Here is an 18410-nt window from a genome sequence, read left to right on the forward strand (position 1 = left end):
GTGTCTTCCCATCTATATGTAAATGATTTACAAATCTACCTGCCTGTGTCTCCAAATTCTCCAGACACAAAGTCCATTCAGGCATTCATGGCAAGACAGTAAATAGTGTGACAGGAGCCTGAATGTAAGCACCAAAGAGAATGGGTGAATGTATGTTAAAGAAGACACACTAAAACTTTTGTAAGTTTCACAGGTGATGGAATGTTAGGAGCAGATGCCACTACCATCACGGAAAGGAAGGTGCTACTTTATCAATGTCCTCTGGACAATATTGTTTCATATTGTTGACATATATAGAACAGCAGTTCTTTGATAACATTTGATCACCTTTGGTTAGTTTTTGGGAAATCAGGCAGTGTCTAGGTATTTATCTGAGGCAGAGAAATATTTTTTGCATAGCTCTAGGTTTCTATTCATTAGTCAAGAGAAATTAAGACCTTTCCTGAGAATTGTTTTTAGTCTTTAGAGATTGAAAGAAAAAAAACTTTTATTGGCTAGTACAATATTTAATTTGATAATTTTAAAATAATGTTTTTATTATTTCTCTCATTTTTATGGAGGTCTGTTGGCCAAATCATATTTTGGCTGATTAATTAGTTTTGTTCTCTGCAGTAAAAAGGGCCACAGACTCCAAGATGAGGGTAGCAGTCATGAATCCAACAGAAAAGTAAGTAATTAAAATACTTACCGTTTTTAGGCTCTAAACAATATGTCCCCATTCTTTCATGGGATTTTACTAAACTCATAAAATTGCATCAGAAATGGTACTTTGTCAATATGCTTAGAGGCCAACAGAAGGAAGAGTTTTGCGTTTTGAAGTATTTAATGAACAGGGCAAATAATCCTATATCTTAGGAGTTGATCTGCAAATCACTAGTCAGAGCTAATCAAGAGGAAACCTGTTAATGTCACACCAGCTGCTGTGACCTTCACACCTGCGCATCATCGTCGTGATCAGCAGCTGCCTCTATATGAGGACGGAGCCTCCACCTGCACTTTGTCATAAGTCATAATGGTAATAAGCCACACAATGTAATTCTTTGGCATTAACATTGAAAGTGACACAATTCTAAAATCCACATTGTAGTCAAATGTAACAGATGGGCAAAATGAAGAAAAAGAAAAATGGCAGTACATATTCCTGCTTCCTTTAAGAATTGAAATAATCCAGATGTCAAATAACATCTGAAAATAAATTAACAAATAAATCAAACAAAGAATTATCACATGCTCTATCACTCTCTGCAGGTTCTCCCTGACTGTCAGCCAACTCCCCCCTCCCCCCAAATTCAAAAGCCCGCCTCCGTCCCTGATTTTTAACACATATCAACATTCATGAGTTGCTTTGTATTGAGCATTTATGGTTGAATCTGAGCTTGTAAATGGCAGAACATGTCACACCTGCTGCTGTTCTGGGACCTTCACACCTGAGCGTCATCATCACGATCAGCAGCTGCTGCCATATAAGACGGAACCTCCACCTGCACGGTGTAAGATTGTTGTCTAACCCCAGTGTAATACTTTCAGGCCATTTGTCTGTTTGAGCCCAGTTTGACACATTTCTAACCTGCCTGTTTTCTCCCTTGTCCAGTTCCTGCCTGCCTGAACCTGCATCCTCACCTACTACCTTGGATTTCCTGGCTTCAGCCTCCGGCTTGTTTGACATTGATAACTAGGATTGCCCTAACTGCTGACTCAACTTTGAGATCTGACTGCCTGTCTGACCAAGGGCACCACTAAATAAATCGCTCTGAACCTTTCCAACTACTGAGTCTCTGCCTCCTTCCCTGCCTGAAGTGTGACAGTTAATTGACTAGTGATGCACTACTATTCAAGGATAAGTTTGGGACATTAATGCGGTTGATTTGTCTTGGAAGTCAGAAGTCGGATCTGGGAATAAAAACGAAGCCAATGTGAGTCTATTCCAGTAGGAATCTTCAAAATCAGTAGGATTTGTGATGCTAACCACAACTGAATATACAAGCCGATAACCATTCATGCATTTAAACTTGGCAGAAACATGTCCCAAAATTTAAACGTGAGGTATTGGTTTAATGAAATTAAATGTTTAAGTTTAAATGTAAGTGCTTCCATTCGTTTGGTTGCTGTTAGAGTAGCCAAAAACTTTTATCTATATGAAATACTTTCATTCTTCAATACTTTCATTTGGACATGTTGGCTTTTCTCTTTCAGCACAGGTTCTACTACACACAGGTCTTAAGACATCATGAGCTAAATCCACCTTACTGTTTAAACATAACTTGGGCAATGTACACATGCAATCCGCAGAAATAGACCTGAATAAACAGGCACTGCATGTGTTCAAAATACATTCACAACTAAGTTTATATTGGATATATATTAGAGACACTGTCATGAACAAAACACACTCCTGGCCAAAAACTACAGGGTTGTTTTTAATAACTAAGTCCTGTTATCCATAGGGTTGAATGGAGCCTTGCTGTTTGTATCATAGAATAAACCTTTGACACAGCAAGTCAGAACCCTCATGTTAAAACTCAAGGGAGAGCAAGAATAGTTGTTTACCCATCAGATGCTCTGCCATGGTTGCGAAATGTTCCAGGATCTTTTCCTCCTGTATATAGTTCAAATCTGGTTTGTTTTAAAAAGATTTTGGTTCTGTAGCTGTTCAACCACAGTAAGGTTGTGCTACAGTTGGATTTAAAGCAAAACTTTCCACGGAGAGTTTATCTTCCCAGGGATGTCCCTGTGAAGGCTGACGGCTAATGTGACTAACAGGTTTCCTGCTTTCCTGCTTCCAGTATTAGAGCCGACTTCCTGGAACCTGTGGAATCTCTGTCTCAGTTCACAGTGACCAACCCCCAGCCGAGACTCCGCTGAATCACTTCACTACCACTTCCTTCCCAGTGTTTCCACCGACGTCACCTAGTTGGATTCCAAGTCAGGCTGACTGTTAACCGAGGACGGCTTCCCATGTTTCTTCGATGGAGTCCTGCAGCAAGCTTTGCATTAAGAGTGAAAAGTGATTTGATTAACAAAGTGGGTTTTTGACGTTTTTTCAGCTTGTGATGCTTCTATGTAAATAGATAACAAAATGAAAAAAAGTTTAACAGTTTGTAGTTTCATTTCATTTTTATTAAGAAGTCAAAAATTCAAATTCAAAATTTCATGTTGGATTAATCAATGAAAAGGTCCAGTAAAGTTTTAATTGTTGCTAGTTTGAGTTAAAGGTTTCTTCCCAATTCAATTCAAGGCCATTAAAAATACTTTATGAATCCCAAAGGGAAATTAAATGCTGCTGTGACTTATGTTATGGGGTTTCTTCACCGAGTTGCTGTAGATGGTGATGGCTGCAGGCAGAAAGGATCTCCTGTACCAGTCTGTCTCAGTTGATCTGGAGAAGCCTCTGACTGAAGACACTCTGTTGTTGTACAACAGTCTGATGAAGAGGATGCTCAGGGTTGTCCATAATGTTCTTTGTTTTATGAAGAATCCCTCTTAGCAAAATCACCTTCAGAGGTTCTAGAAGGGTCCCCAGAGTCATCCTTCTTTATAAGCTTGTTAAGCTTCTTTAAAAGTATATAGCCAATTTATATACCTATACCAAAAAGACCAAAATCCAGTTGATTATGATAAAATTAGGCCATATACTCCAAGTGTTTGTCCAGAGAGTGTTTTGCATAGTCCTTTTTGAGCCTTTTTGTACCCCAGCACCAGGCGCGATGAGCTGACATAAACAGACGTGGCGCCATCTACCAGCATTACTGCTACAATATTAGAAAGCCAGATGTTGACAACTAAATAAATCCCAACCAAACCAATCCTGTTTGTAATGGCTAGCGGAAAACTGACATCTTGGTGTGGTTGAAGACAAACCCGACTTACTCCCATTTCAAGTTCCAGTGAGTCCTCCCCTTAGCCTCTGTCCACAAAATCGAGGAAAATTAAAGCTCCTACCAAATGCAAACAAGGACACAGCATCACAGTAACAATTTTTTTCACTGACATAAATAAAAGTCAAAAGTCATTGGAAAGAAGGTAAATTAAAGCTATTTCCTCTATAAAAAAAATCCAATCTGACTAATTCATGTTAAAAACATATTAAGCTCTAAGGAATTCTAGAAGTAATTTCCACTTGCAAATAAATACAAAATAAACAACAAAATAAATCAGCAATAGTTCCACAGTTATGTCTACACACTTTTGGAACCTGAGCAAAGATAAGATATAAAATAATATTTTTCAAATGGAACCTCTATTGCAACTGTTATAGTGGTTCCAACAAGCACGCCTTTAAATGATACTCAGTTTACGGCCCTTTGAATACATTTCAGCATCCGGTAGAACACTGGCCCAAAAGTACTACTGCAGTTTCATCAGATCATAACACCCCCTCCCCCCAACAAAAACAAATATTTTTAATTATTAGTTAAAGGCAGGCCTTGATGCTTTCTTTGAGAGAAAATAATTCTTACTCTTTAGTTCAGACATATGGAGAATGCAGGAGATTGCTGTCCAGTCAGAGTACAACCAGCACTTATCGGAATTTGCTGCAGTTCCTTTAGTGTTGCTCTTTTATGAGTCAATCACTTCAGATAAATGTCCACTTTTGGCACTGTTGCTCTCGTCCCATATTTCCCTCAATTATTAGTGACTGCCTTCATTGTCTCTTCTCCTGACTGTCAGCTTTGTATCAAGAGATTCTTGGTAACCTCTTTTGTAAAACCTGTCATTTTAACATTAGTTAGACGCAATGTATGTATTCCAGTAAGGAGTGAACTTGATATTCACTTGCCTGTAATTATTGCTATGTTCAGCTTGCCCCCACAACTTAGATCATGAGCTTACTCTGGTACAGTTGCAGCTGAGTCGGAAAATCAGATTGCTAATTACTGTGCTTAATAACTACAATTAGAAATAAAATCCTTTAGCAAGCTATTCTATACATTACTAAATAAACATGTTCAGCAGATGATGTTGCTGTATGTGACTGAATCGATTAAATTCAAAGTATCCTAAGTTCAAACAGTTTGGACAGCTTTCACTACAGGGTCGCCATATTGGATTCAAACACTGAGACCTCTAAAGTTGAAATTCTACATTAGTAGTTTTTTTCTACCTGGAAATAATGCTTGCTAGTCAAAATAGAAAAAACACTATTATGTTCCACGGTTTCCAATTTCTTGGATCCTCTGGCTTCCATATTATCTTCCTCATTTCATGACCTGCTGTGTGAGGTTGCTCATACCTTTCCAGGCCCACATGAAGAGTCACAACTAGGAACAACAGAATAAATCTAATGAATGTTTATTTAGAAAAATTAAGAGTGAGAACTGTTCAACAATGGAGAATTCTGTTTTTGTAAAGCAGTGACATCTGGAGGAAGAGAGAAATGATTAGTTGCAGCGGCAACAATAAAAAGGACTGAAGCCGACAATGTAAAGGTAATGGAGAGCTTTCCGTTTTAGGATTAAGTAGAGCACAGAGAGGAAGATGATTCTGGTAGCTTGTGGAACGTGGTTTTGCTGGGAGTATTATTGCTGTTAAGATTGATTCCAAAGAACAAGGTAGATGAGGGTTGGAACTGAACTGAGCGTTGGAGAACGTTGGAGAGCGTGCAACAACTGAGAGTGGCAGAACTGCAGTGAACGATTGTGGGTGGTTATTTCCAGGAGCAGGCTGTCACTGAGAGGTGCTGTGCAATTATGCACTGTTTAAAGTTATTTAATGTTTAATAAATAACTCTATTAAGTATTGTCTGGTGATAATTAGCTCTTAAGCTGATATCAAGACAATGGTCGAAAGGGATGAATTCGTGCACTAGCGATCTTTTAACAGCAAACTCTGCACACACATAGAATAAGGAGTGACAACTTCTTATCAAGTTCAAGAATTTAATAATAGAAACAAAAAGGAAAATCCAGAGAACATCACTATGTAATGCTGTTTATCTGAATTAACACAATATTTCGATTAACAAATCCTCTCTACTAGGCTAGTGAAACTTAACTAAACTACTAAGCAAAATGAAGATAAAAAGAAACTAAGCTAAGGAACTATGTACATGCAAAAGTAAACAAAAGACAAAACAAATGTGGTTGATCATAATCAGAATAATTAAATGAATCCTGTTCACTGCAGATCTGATTCAAAAAGCATGGAATGGAGTTAAATTAGATTAGCTAATTTAGGAAAACATTTGGCATGTGTTTCAATTAATTCACAATGTGAATACTGAGTTAGACAAAACATTGTTTGATGAAATAATATTTTGTTTAGGTTAAAGAACCAAAGTTCAACTTAAAGAAGGTGAATTGGGGTTGAATTAGCTTGACTAATTCAGAACATTTGACATGTGTTTCAATCCATTCACAATGCAAATCCCAAGTTAACCAGAACATTATTTTGAATAAATAATGTTCTAAAGACTGATTTGCCCAGTCAAAAAAAAAATTACTTTTAGGATCGCTTGCCTTTGTTTATGCGATTCTACCTCCGGACGCTAGGGGTCGCTGTAGTGATCGGTCGCTAAATTGGTTAAAGCCTAAAGTTATCAAAATTGCCTTTAAACCGACATTAATATTCAATATTAAAGCGGGAATAAGGCTCATATCTAACTACGGTGGAGCGAAAACATACAAGCGTTATGCTTTAAGACAAGCTCCTTTGAATGTTCGGAAATCGGAAGCTACCAAAAGCTAATAGAATTTTGGCTAGCGGGCTTTCGCCACTAACAAATAAAAGCTTCGGTTTTATTTTAGTCATAATGAGTGGTCTGGATAACGTAAACATTAATGTCCCATCAATGCATGAAACCCTTGTGGAGATAACCTTTGTTATAACCATAAAAACACAATCGACCATATCAGCAATGCCAAGGAACTGGATACTAGCATGGGCTAATTCCGTTAGTCCTTTGTTAAAGCAATCATGTGAAACGATTTGCAAAACATTTCCCAATAAACCATTTAAACTCTCCCTTTGGGTTTCTCTGTTCAACCTGTCGGCACCTCGTGTGAGTTCACTTCACTTTGGTCATCCAAGGAAGGTGAAAAGGGGACCGTTGTTCCTTTAGCAGCGGCTAGCATTTAGCTCTGCAGCAGGATGTGGTCGGGGGGGGGGGCTCGACCGACGGTCCACTCAGTCTCTATATCAGCTCCCTCTTTCTCTCAGCATACAAAGTGGGTCCTTCTGGCGGCTTTTCGGAATATCTCCCAGGTGCTGGTTCCTGTCTTTTGGGCCCGTGAGTTCTCATGGTTTTTGAGGAAGGAGACCGGGTGGCTCGCCAGCCCCTCTCTACTCGGGAGCCCCTAGAGAAAAAGTGGTGGTGGTCGTCTCTGGCAAGGGGTGGCCTGAAAGAGAGCTTGGTCAGGAGTGCTCTGACCTTTTTACTGTGGGGTAGTGGTTTGGTTTTACGGCAGCAGGGAACCCCTGCTGAGAGGCAGATCCTTTGTGGCTGTGGGGAAAGCTGCAAGACTGGGTGTTTGTCCTGTGGGAGCAAGCTTTTGCACTGATCACACCCTGCAGAGAGGCTGTCTCTGAAAGTGTGAAAATATTTTGCTCACAAACTTCTTTAGAGTTTCCTCCGGTTAAATGTTCAGAATTCAATCTGACTTCATTTTTCATCATCATGGCTTTAATATGGCACAACAGAGGCTTTGTTAAACTGACTGAGAGTCTGATGAGAGCACCATTCATCAGCTAAACTTAAGTGGTACAGAAGACAAAAGGAGGTAAACTCAAGACGAGCTAGGTTGAAAAGCATAAGTATTTCCCCACACGAGAAGACATGAGGGCTTGTCTGTACAAAAGACTGTAATTATCAGGCCAAGACTGGTCGTCCAACAGCTTCTTAAAGGCCTCGCAATCAAATAGAAAATTAACGACAGGTGAGCAGGAGGCAGCCACAGCCTCCAGCAGAAATCATTACACACACACACACACACACACACACACACACACACACACACACACACACACCAGGATCATGACTATACCCCCTTAAAAAGCCACCACCCAGCAGCACCGAAGAGACAGAAGCACAAGAAGCTACAAAATCACTAGAGTGGCATTAAGAATGAACGGAAGTGAGCCAAAGAACACAATATTTTCACAGCACTTCTGCATACTCGGTCTAAAACCCAAATATGCAGTATGTTCATCAGTGTCTCGGGTGGATGGAAAGGGCTTCTGAAGGAGGGCACTGCAAATTAGATACACAGATGAATCTTAAGACAGTCGGGAAGCTTGAGAAGAAGGGAAATAGGACTAAGAATTTATTCTATTTTGTAAGGACCAATGGGAATAGTTTATTAGAGAGTGAGTTAGGATGGATGTCTCAAATAGAAAGGCAAACCAGGCTGGAGTAGGTGGCCCTTTTCACCTTTTTTCTTGGCGGTGTGCTTAGTCACTAAAATAGTCCTATCCTGTGTTGTGCTCTTTTGGTATGTTTGAGAGGTCCGGTGTTATCTTATTGGAACATAATGAGTTAAATATGTTATGTCATGTGTAAAATTTTGGGAAGTGAGTTACTGTCAAAAGCTGATACATATACAGGGGGTGAAAGGGGAATGAAGGGTAAGCCGAGTTGCTTGGCCATGTTATTGTGAATGAGGTTCTGCTTGCAACCCAAATCCACTAAGGCTGGAAATTTTATAGAACCTTGGGCAAAGAGATGTGTATATGAAAGACTCAATTTTATTAGTATTAAAACCCCCCCCACTAGTATTCCCTTGACCCCCGTCAGGCTCCCCCTTTTGGGCAAACAAGGCAGTTGGCAATATAATGGCCAGAACCTCCACAATATAAAGCGCACATTGGCTGCTAGGTGGTGCTGCCGTCTCTCAGGTGTCAATCCAGTGCCTTACATTTACAGGGGCATCTCTGGGGACCGATCAACCTGGATAAGAGCTGAGTAGGGATTGAAAAATGTATGTAACAAGGACAGTAATCATCAGGGGTCTCATTTATAAAACTGAGTGGAATCCATACTAAAAATGTACGTATACCAATAAAAAGGAAATGGGGTACTGCAAAAAATATTCAAATTTATAAAACCAGCATGTTATTTTCTATTGTGGATCACAGCTGTACCTGAATGTTTGCGTACCAGGTTCTGCCTCATGTTCTGTCACACTTCAGGCACGCATGGACGCAGAGACTGAGCAGTTGGCAAGGTTAAGTTGAGTTAATTTTGTGGTTCCCTTTGTCAGACAGGCAGTGGTGAGATCTGTTAGGTCAGTCAGAGGTGAGGGCAATCCTTGTAACCAATTCAGAGAAGCAGGAGGTCGAAGGCAGGGAATCCAAGGTGGTAGGTGGGGAAGCAAGTTCAGGCAGGCAGATGAACTGGACAAGGAAAGAAACAGGCAGGTTAGAAATATGTCAAACTTGCCTCAACCAGACAAATGGCCTGAAAGTATTACCACTGGGGTTAGACAACAATCTTACACCCTGCAGGTGGAGGTTCCGTCCTTATATGGCAGCAGCTGCTGATCGTGGTGATGACGCTCAGGTGTGAAGGTCCCAGCACAGCAGCAGGTGTGACATGTTCTGCCATCTACAAGCTCAGATTCAATAATAAATGCTCAATACAAAGCAACTCATGAATGTTGATATGTGTTAAAAATCAGGGACGGAGGCGGGCTTTTGAATTTGGGGGGAGGGGGGAGTTGGCTGACAGTCAGGGAGAACCTGCAGAGAGTGATAGAGCATGTGATGATTCTTTGTTTGATTTATTTGTTAATTTATTTTCAGATGCTATTTGACATCTGGATTATTTCAATTCTTAAAGGAAGCAGAAATATGTACTGCCATTTTTCTTTATCTTCATTTTGCACATCTGTTACATTTGACTACAATGTGGATTTTAGAATTGTGTCACTTTCAATGTTAATGCCAAAGAATTACATTGTGTGGCTTATTACCATTACCTTGTCACTCCCATTCCATATTGTGTGATATATTTTTGCCATGTTCAGTTGTTAAAGGAATTTATACCATTTCCTTACGATTCCTGTAAGCAAATAACTTGCTTACAGGAATGTTTCTTTACCAAACATCTCATATTCAGTGTTTTCATTTGGTACCTTATGATCTGGCTACATGCCCTGTAGAAATCAGAGAGTCATTGCGTTGACTCAACCAGACGTTTGGAGCTAAAACTGCAGAATTTGTTAGTTTAAAGAACTAAAGTCAGTCCCCCGGTGCTGCACTGTGGCTGTTGGTGATTATGTGCTTCCCTGGTCACTGGAGAGGTGTGAGAGGATGATAAATCACTCAATAGGCTTCTGAAAAAAATATGCCCCCCTCACTTCTGAGATGATGGTTACGGAGGGAGACCAGGAGGAATGTGCGGTTTCCCCCATGATTATTCACGCTGCCCCAGCAAAAAACAAAAATGCATTTTAGAAAGCAGATCAGCGCTGAGCGTTGCCTGGGTGTGAGTGGTGAGTGCAACTCCTTTGCGCTCAGGAGTTTCAGAACATGGCAGGGTGATGTAGCCTCTTTCCCCAGTTGTCATCATTGGCCAGGAAATATTTGATCCCTGAAACCGCGTTCCCTCCTAATTCTCCCATCTGCACGGTCTTCCTACAGTGCCAATGCATCCACCGCACAGCATTACGCATGAGCGTTTGACTGTTTCCGCAGTTAAAGTCACCGCTGCACACCTTGTCACAATAAACCTTTGTTACACGTCACCCTGGTGATCATTGGAAAGAGGAATGTGGTGGTAGAGATCCCGAGAAAATGTTGTGCAGACTTTTATTTAAGATTTAAGATGGTGTATGGGCATTTATTTACTTATTTATCCTCATGCTGTTTGGCTGAAATTCACCACTTCACTATCTGCGTCGCCAATTTCCCATCTCCAAAATGAGCGTACGCCTGGGTTAGAGCTGCCGTGAGGACCGCGCATTTTCCCGTCAAATTTTTTTTTATTATTATTTTGCGTGGAAAGTGGCATTTCAGACCCCACGTTTTATAAATTAGACCCCAGGTGAAGACACCTTCAATCCCCAGGAGCCAAATAAAAAAATTGGCAACAGAGGTAAACAGCAGGCAGCCCTGCCCTTCAGCAGATTTCATCTGTTCAGGAGAGATCTCACACATGTACACAAAACTACACACACACCAGGACATGTTGCTTGTTTCTGCCATCAGCTTTCCTCAATCTGGGCATTTTCACCAACGTTTGTCTTTTGAAATCATTAAACTAAAGGTATGCTCACACCGAACGCGACCCAGGCAAATTTTAGTTGCCTGGATCGCCTGCTGTTGGTCGCTTGAAATTTCGCCTCTCTCTTGCAAATCATCCTCTTTGACAACACAGCCAATTTTTCCCCAGCTTGCTGCACCTTGTCATCAAATAGGAGGAGCGTGGCACTGTGGCGAACATAGTTTTATACTGAGCAAGTCACAGTGCTGCACCCCTGGGTGCACCAATCAGCAAGTACCACCACTTGTAGCTGCGTCTGGATGACGTTGGCTTCCAGCGGTGAGCCTACTTCTGTATATCCAGGACCCAGCATGAAGAGCTGCTTCCCTGCTTCGGGGGACGGATCAGCTTCTGGGACACAATCTACGGGTGTCTTCAGTCAGTTATCCTCCATTGCTCAATAGAGCAGTAGCCTAATTATACTGTCTAAATATGTAACACATGAAAAGTATATTTGTCCTTGAATAGATGGATGAGGAGTACCCTTAACGTCACGCTAATTGACAGAAAAGGTCAGATTTCTGAACTCAAGCAAATTTTGCTTATCTCTATTCGCAGTTTTGCTTCTGTTTGCCCAACTTGTGCCGTTGGCATCACTAAATGTTTCCTTCGCACCACGGACTGTTAATCCCATCCTGAAAGCACCCTTACATGGGGGACGCATCTAAATCACTCGCTCCAAATGTTTCATTTGCATTTGGTGCAAACGCACCTTTAGAGGTTACATAATCATTCCTTCCTAGAAAAGAACAGTCCAGGTAAATCAGTCAAAGATACAAATTTGGGACATTCACTCCTGTTTACGAGTGTATGTAAACCTCTGACTGTAAATGAGTAATGCATGTTTGTATTTTTGGTTTATGCGTGTGAGAGAGTGTATAAAGGAAGCCTTTCTTGATTGTCAAGCAGGATATCTACCCAGCTGTTTCTTATCTTGGAACAGTAAGGCAGAAATCACGCCCACACACACACACACACACCGGAACTTCTACAGAAATGTCAGAGTTGCAGCCCTGGCTAAGGCAGGGTGCAGCGATGTCTTTTGAACACTGTTTTCTTTTCTCAGACACAATCGCCACAGGAATGCACCGCACAAACACAGAGGTCAGAATGTGTGCAAAATAAAATTGCAAAGAGGCCCAGAGGAAGCGACAAGCTTCCAATTTGAGTAGAGAGATGAAATATTATACTATACATCTCTAAAGCCCATTTTTTCCCAGTAACAGCATAAACACAATAAATCCTTCTGTACTTCTTATCACTAAGATACTGGAACGTATATGTTTTAACGAACAAAAGCAACCCCTTTTCACTCAAACATGTGCACGACAGTAAAATGGTGAACACTGCCATCTGTGGGTCACTTTTACAAATCACACTGTAGATATTGCACTTTGACTCCATCACCTTTAACTTTCTTGCCGCTGTTTGTTCCTGCCAGTATCAGACGTTTTTGTGTTCACCCCCTGTGTTCTGTGAGCAGCCTGTCGCCTCTTGGTCGTCTACAAATGAGTCCCCACCATTATAATGACCAGACGTGGACACAAGAGGGAGCTGTTGGTTCAGTAATTCCTGCTTGACCTGGTCAGACCCAGCAGGTAAGGCAAGACAGGATGATCTGTGTAAACCCTGAACTGTGTTATCAGCTGCAATACACTGTATGCTATGCTTTCTCCTAGTCATGCAATTGTTTTCTACTAAATTACCTGTTTTTGTTTGTTTTAAGGCGAGGTGAGCAGATTCTGTCCAGGGTCCTGCTTGTTTCATACATGGCTGATTTGAATGAATAAGTCTTCTCCATACTCATGAACAACTGAGAGGAACACTGAGGAGATTATTTAACTTCTTGATTAAAGGAGACTACGCAGGTCAGTAGTCCCCCTTACAAAACAGGGCACAGAACTAGCTGTGAACCTATAAATTGCGCTGACAGCTAATCAAGACGACTAAAATATCTGTGTGAAGGTTTTCCAGCAACGTCTCTGATTTAAAATTTCCTGAGTTCTGTGTTTTCTGATTTGATGAGATGATGCAATGAAACCAAAAGAATGACTGTTTCACCTCTCACCTAACACACAAAGATCCCCGCAAACGTCTTCAAATCGGTCGCTTTCTTCCATCTGCTACATAAATCTGCCGTGCAACATTAAACCTGAGTTATCTCAGCGGGTCCTGGGTGGTCCCAGTCACCGGACAGGGATCTCCTGCCCTCTGACAGTCTGACAGTTCAGGAGCATTAAAACGGATTCTTGTCTTTATCTTATCTGCGGCAGTTTTGAAAGCCCCTCTCTCTGGGATTAAACATGTTACTTCGCGAGCCATTTTACCTGATCCCTCTTCAGCAAAGAGAATTTTGGCTTCTCAAAGAAGGCAAAAATGTCCTTCACTTCTGAAATGAAAACTGTGTTCACAACCAGGTGTTTGAAGAACACAGCGGAAGTTTTCAAGCTGCGCTTTTAGGGAAGGATAAGTGAAATGTTTCCAATGTGTCTGGTAAAGATTTACAGTATCTGTCTCTGCTCACTCCCCCCCACCCCCTGTACCCCCACATTCCCCAGCACTCCCCTCCATTGCCTCGCCAGCACCCCCCCCCCCCAACCCCCCGTTTTCCTCCGGGGCTTTCAGTCAACTTTGACCTGAACAAAGAGCTTGTTAAATGCCTGTGTAATCCCCATGTCTGTGTTTGCATTTTCACCCACCAATTTCTTTCGTACATTTTTTTTTTTTTTTTTTTTTTTTTTGCAGGGGCAATGTCCGTTCACCTTGTCGGTCACTCAGTAGACATCTTGTCTTGGCCCATCAGAGCAGCGGGACTGATGTACGGCATAAACCTTTAACTCAATAACCAACGAGCTTCTCCAGTGGCCTGGGGGTGGCTTCCTTCTGCTACATCAAAACTGGCCAACAAATCTCAGCACCAGCCAGTGTATCCCCCCCCCCCCCCCCCCCCCACGAAATGAAATGCTACCCCCCCCCCCCCCCCCCCCTTCAGGGCTTTTGGAAAACAGAAAAGTCATGCGAATCCCTCTTGGGTCTGAGGAACGAGAAGCCCCGACAGTGGCGGCCTCTTTGAATAAAGACAGATGATCCGCAGCAGCCTGACAGCGAGACGTCCACAGACATGCTTCTTCTCAACCCTGGTGTTCACCTCGCTGTGGAATGCGAAGGAATGCAGCTCACACAGAGAACAATCCAGGATGGGAACCGACTCGCCTACCCTCTTTACATTTTACACATAAGAGGATGGGAAGGGTGTGTGTGTGTGTGTGTGTGCATGGATTTAGAAATTGTCAGGTGAGCGTCATGGCTTGAATGGGGACGTCTAAAATATGCAGTGGAACAGTTAAAATAAGCCTGTTTGTGCAGGTAGTGCAAACAGATGTGCATGCAAGCCGTGCACATTAGGCAAAAACATTGTGATGGGGGTTTGAATTCGAGATGCTGTGGTTGATATCGGAAGAGAAGACATGAATGGTGGATACTGGTGGCTTTAACCGCTTTTGTGAGCCTGTTCGAATGCGTAGGAGTTTATTCCGTGCCATGTTGCGTTTGGAGTACTTGAAGGTCACTGTTTTGCTTCCTCTGCCTGTTTCCTCTCTTGCTCTACTGTACATACACACGTTTTAGACTATTCTTTAACATAATTTCCCAATCTATCTTTACTTGCGATAACCAAGTGCTAACAAATCTTTTTTTTTTTCTCTGATATCCACAATCTGAATTGTAAATCCTAGTTGATAAAATGTACGCCTTACTAAACGTTTCTGGAAATGTTGCAATTTGCTGGGCTTTTAGAAGAACGCCAAAAAGAGGATGTTGGACCCTGCCAGGGGGATTGCAGCCTGTCAGTTTGCAGATCCTGCCAACTGTTGAGGAGCTTCTGGGAATTTGGACATTTTAAATTCATGCTGCGCTCTTCTGTTCAGCCGTAAAAAAAAACTATGTAGCACTTTGCAAAAGTATTCACACGTCTTGAACCTTTTCAAACACCTAAATGCATTTTACTCTAGTGTATATGATATACCAACTCAAAGTGACACCTAACACAGGGATACATGGTTTCGTAATTTTATTTTACAGAAACAAAAAAAAAATTGGCTGTCCAATTTTTGCCCATTCAGTCGGATTGGACAGTTTGCCTGTGCTCAGTCATTTTCATCTTGTGCCAAGTCTGGACTTTGACTAGGCCATTCAAATGCATGAATATGCATCAATTGAAACCATTCCATTGTAGCTATGACTGCATGTTTAGAGTTGTCATACTTAAAGGTTAAACTGTCCTCCCATGTCAAATCTCTTTCAGGGTTGTTGCAAGGTTTTCATCCATAAACCTTTGGTCTAACCTGACCAGACATCAACATTTTCAAGATGTTTGCTCTGTTTTCTTACTGTTTTCTGTCAACATTTGCTTTCTTCTTGCTGCTCTTCAAAAAAGACATTTGTGGTGTGCATTCTCCACAAATTATCATTGCCCAGTCTGTTGTGTCCCTTGGTCTCTTGACTAATATTCTCTATTAAACAGTTGACTTTAATGGAAATGGAATAAAAATGCCAATTAGTTGCACTGTATTTTATTCAGGGGTACCAGAATAAATGGGGCCAAGTACAAATAAACCTTTAATTTTTACAAAAATTGTTGAAACCAATACAATTGCTGCGATCCCAATGCAATGCAGCAACGTTTTCAGCTGTGATGTAGCAAAATGTGAAAAAGGTTAACCCTCCTGGTTTGTTAAATGTAAAAATGCATGTCACATTTGTTTGTCCGTTAGAAAAACCTACACTGAAAAATCAATGGTTAGCCAATTCATTTTTACATTTTAAAATTTTGTCTTATATTTGATTAGCTTGTATCATCTATTCTGTTAGGCATCAAATTAGCCCACTGATTTAAAATCAAGACAAATGAGTCATGAGGATTTGTGTTAAAAATAGCATTTATTCATAAAAATTAAATAACAACAAAAAAAATTAGATTAGCAACATTAATCCAGTTAAAGTGTGTCTGTGAGTCACCAGGCCACAAGTAATTTGTCATCGTATTGTGATTGTCAACTATGCAATGTTTAAAACAGAAGTACACAAAAATGAATAGGTGGAAATGAACAAGACGCATGTTTTTTTCATCTACACAGCGCATGAGGGACATGCTCTCACAGCGTGCCTTGTGCAAATGAATTTTGCACATTTCACACACGTTTTGACATTATCAGATGGCTTGCAAATCTGGTACCTCTTCCTTTTCCTTTTTCTCCCAATGGAAACCTATAAAGCAGATAATTACTATGTTTTTGCTGATCCCAAGGCACACACATGCTATCATCACGCAGACACACACATTAACATCACGCATTTGCAAATTGGGTGTAGCCCTCTACGGGATCTCCATCACTATAGCTGCAGTAACTGGGTTCCTTGGCAAGTGCTGTCTCCGTTGTATATGTGGTGCCACAAGCACCTTTCCCTGTGAGGATCCGCCTCTTGTCCAGCTTTGACACATTCCGCCCAGGAAAGATTTCTGTCCAATTGACAAATGTGTTGTAGACTGATACATCAATTATGCTGTAAAAGATGACCAACGGCCAGCATGCTGTCATTCGCCTGGTGCTATACGACCCCATGACCTTGTCCCACTTATCCGTCCCCCATTCTTCTCTGAGTCTCCTCCAGCTCACTTTCCAGTGTAAACCTGCAAGTTTCATGTATAGCTGGAGTTCGTACAACATGCTGCCCAGATTTTTATGCCATATTTAGCTGGATTGGAAGGTATATATAGCCTGTATGACCAGTGACCTTTGAATGCCACTCGCCTTTCATCCGCTGTGACTTTAGGGCCTGAGTTAAAAAGTAACGGAAGTTGCGCAACCCACTTGTCCAACACTGAGCAGCCAGATGACATTGCTGGTCTCTCGATTATCAAATCAGATTTCTCGGGAGAAAATATGAAGGACTCCAGAGACATTGTGGCACAAATCATTGCTCGGCCTGTCTCTGCATTGCATAGACTATCTGTTGAGTCATCCTTTGATTTGTACACCCCAGTTAGAATTGAGGACCCCTAAATATGCATATAAATGCATTTAATCCAGCTCTTTCCACTAGTCGCCAAAAACACGCCTTCCTGCTAGGACTAGGTTAGTCATTTCAGGAATGGTTTTCTGCTTTAAATTAGACATGAGTAGCTCAAAGCTAACTGGATGTCTGACACAAGTTATTGCCATCCTAACAGGCCCTGGCATTGTCTTTGTTATATTTTCTGTACAGTTTTCTTTAGTGGTCTTCAGAGATGAAGACCACTGTATGTTACTGTTTTTTTGGCATGAATGTCTTGCTTGGAGTAATGTGACTAGCATTTTTGTTATTTGGTTAATAATATGAGGGGTTGCAGGAACTTAAAATTAACAAATATTTTAAATGAACCATTTTCATTTTATGTTTGGGTTAGAATTATTAAGCCAAGGAGAAGTTTCATACAGAAACAATGCTTTCAGCTATTTTTGTCAATTTGATCCGTAACGTAACAGGTGGGTTAAGGAGTATGGTTACTTTTGCAAGGTGTTGTATAGATTGTTGTGTGAATGCATTGGATGCATCCATCTTATTACATCTGTTCATTGGATGGCTGTTTATGTTGCTTTTGCTATCCCCGAAACATCTGTACATGTAAAGCAGAGTTCTGGTTATGATCTCTTTCAAGTGTTTCGCTGCTGTCATCAGCTTCATGTGAACTTCGTCTGTGTACTGATGGGAGTGGGTGGTCTACTTTGACAGGAGTCTCATGGTTCCCATAGGAGTTTAAGGCCTGATGGACAGAAACTGACAACCTCTTGTTATTTTACAACAGGATCTGTGTGTTTTGCATTTAGCCAAAGGGCATATGGGTGTATGCGCGCTCATCCAGAATCCCTGTGTGCCATAGAGTTTGTTTTTAACGGGCTAATGATATTTACTGATACACATTTTATTTTGAGTAGGCGGATAGTGAATAAATAATATGCCATCTTTTTGTTCCCTGAAAACAACTGAACTGCTGGGTCAGCTGTACCCAAAGCTCCATCCCTTGGTGGATAAAAGCTCATTCTTATTATATGGCTCTATGCATAGGCTGTCAAATGACTTCCAGAGACCAATATGTGCACTCTTATTTTGATGGATACCTGTCATGCTCTAAACTGCTTTCTGCGTAACTGGATGCTCTGTGTCAGCACAATTG

The sequence above is a fragment of the Fundulus heteroclitus genome, unplaced genomic scaffold (assembly GCF_011125445.2).
Source record: "Fundulus heteroclitus isolate FHET01 unplaced genomic scaffold, MU-UCD_Fhet_4.1 scaffold_527, whole genome shotgun sequence".
NCBI lineage: Eukaryota > Metazoa > Chordata > Actinopteri > Cyprinodontiformes > Fundulidae > Fundulus > Fundulus heteroclitus.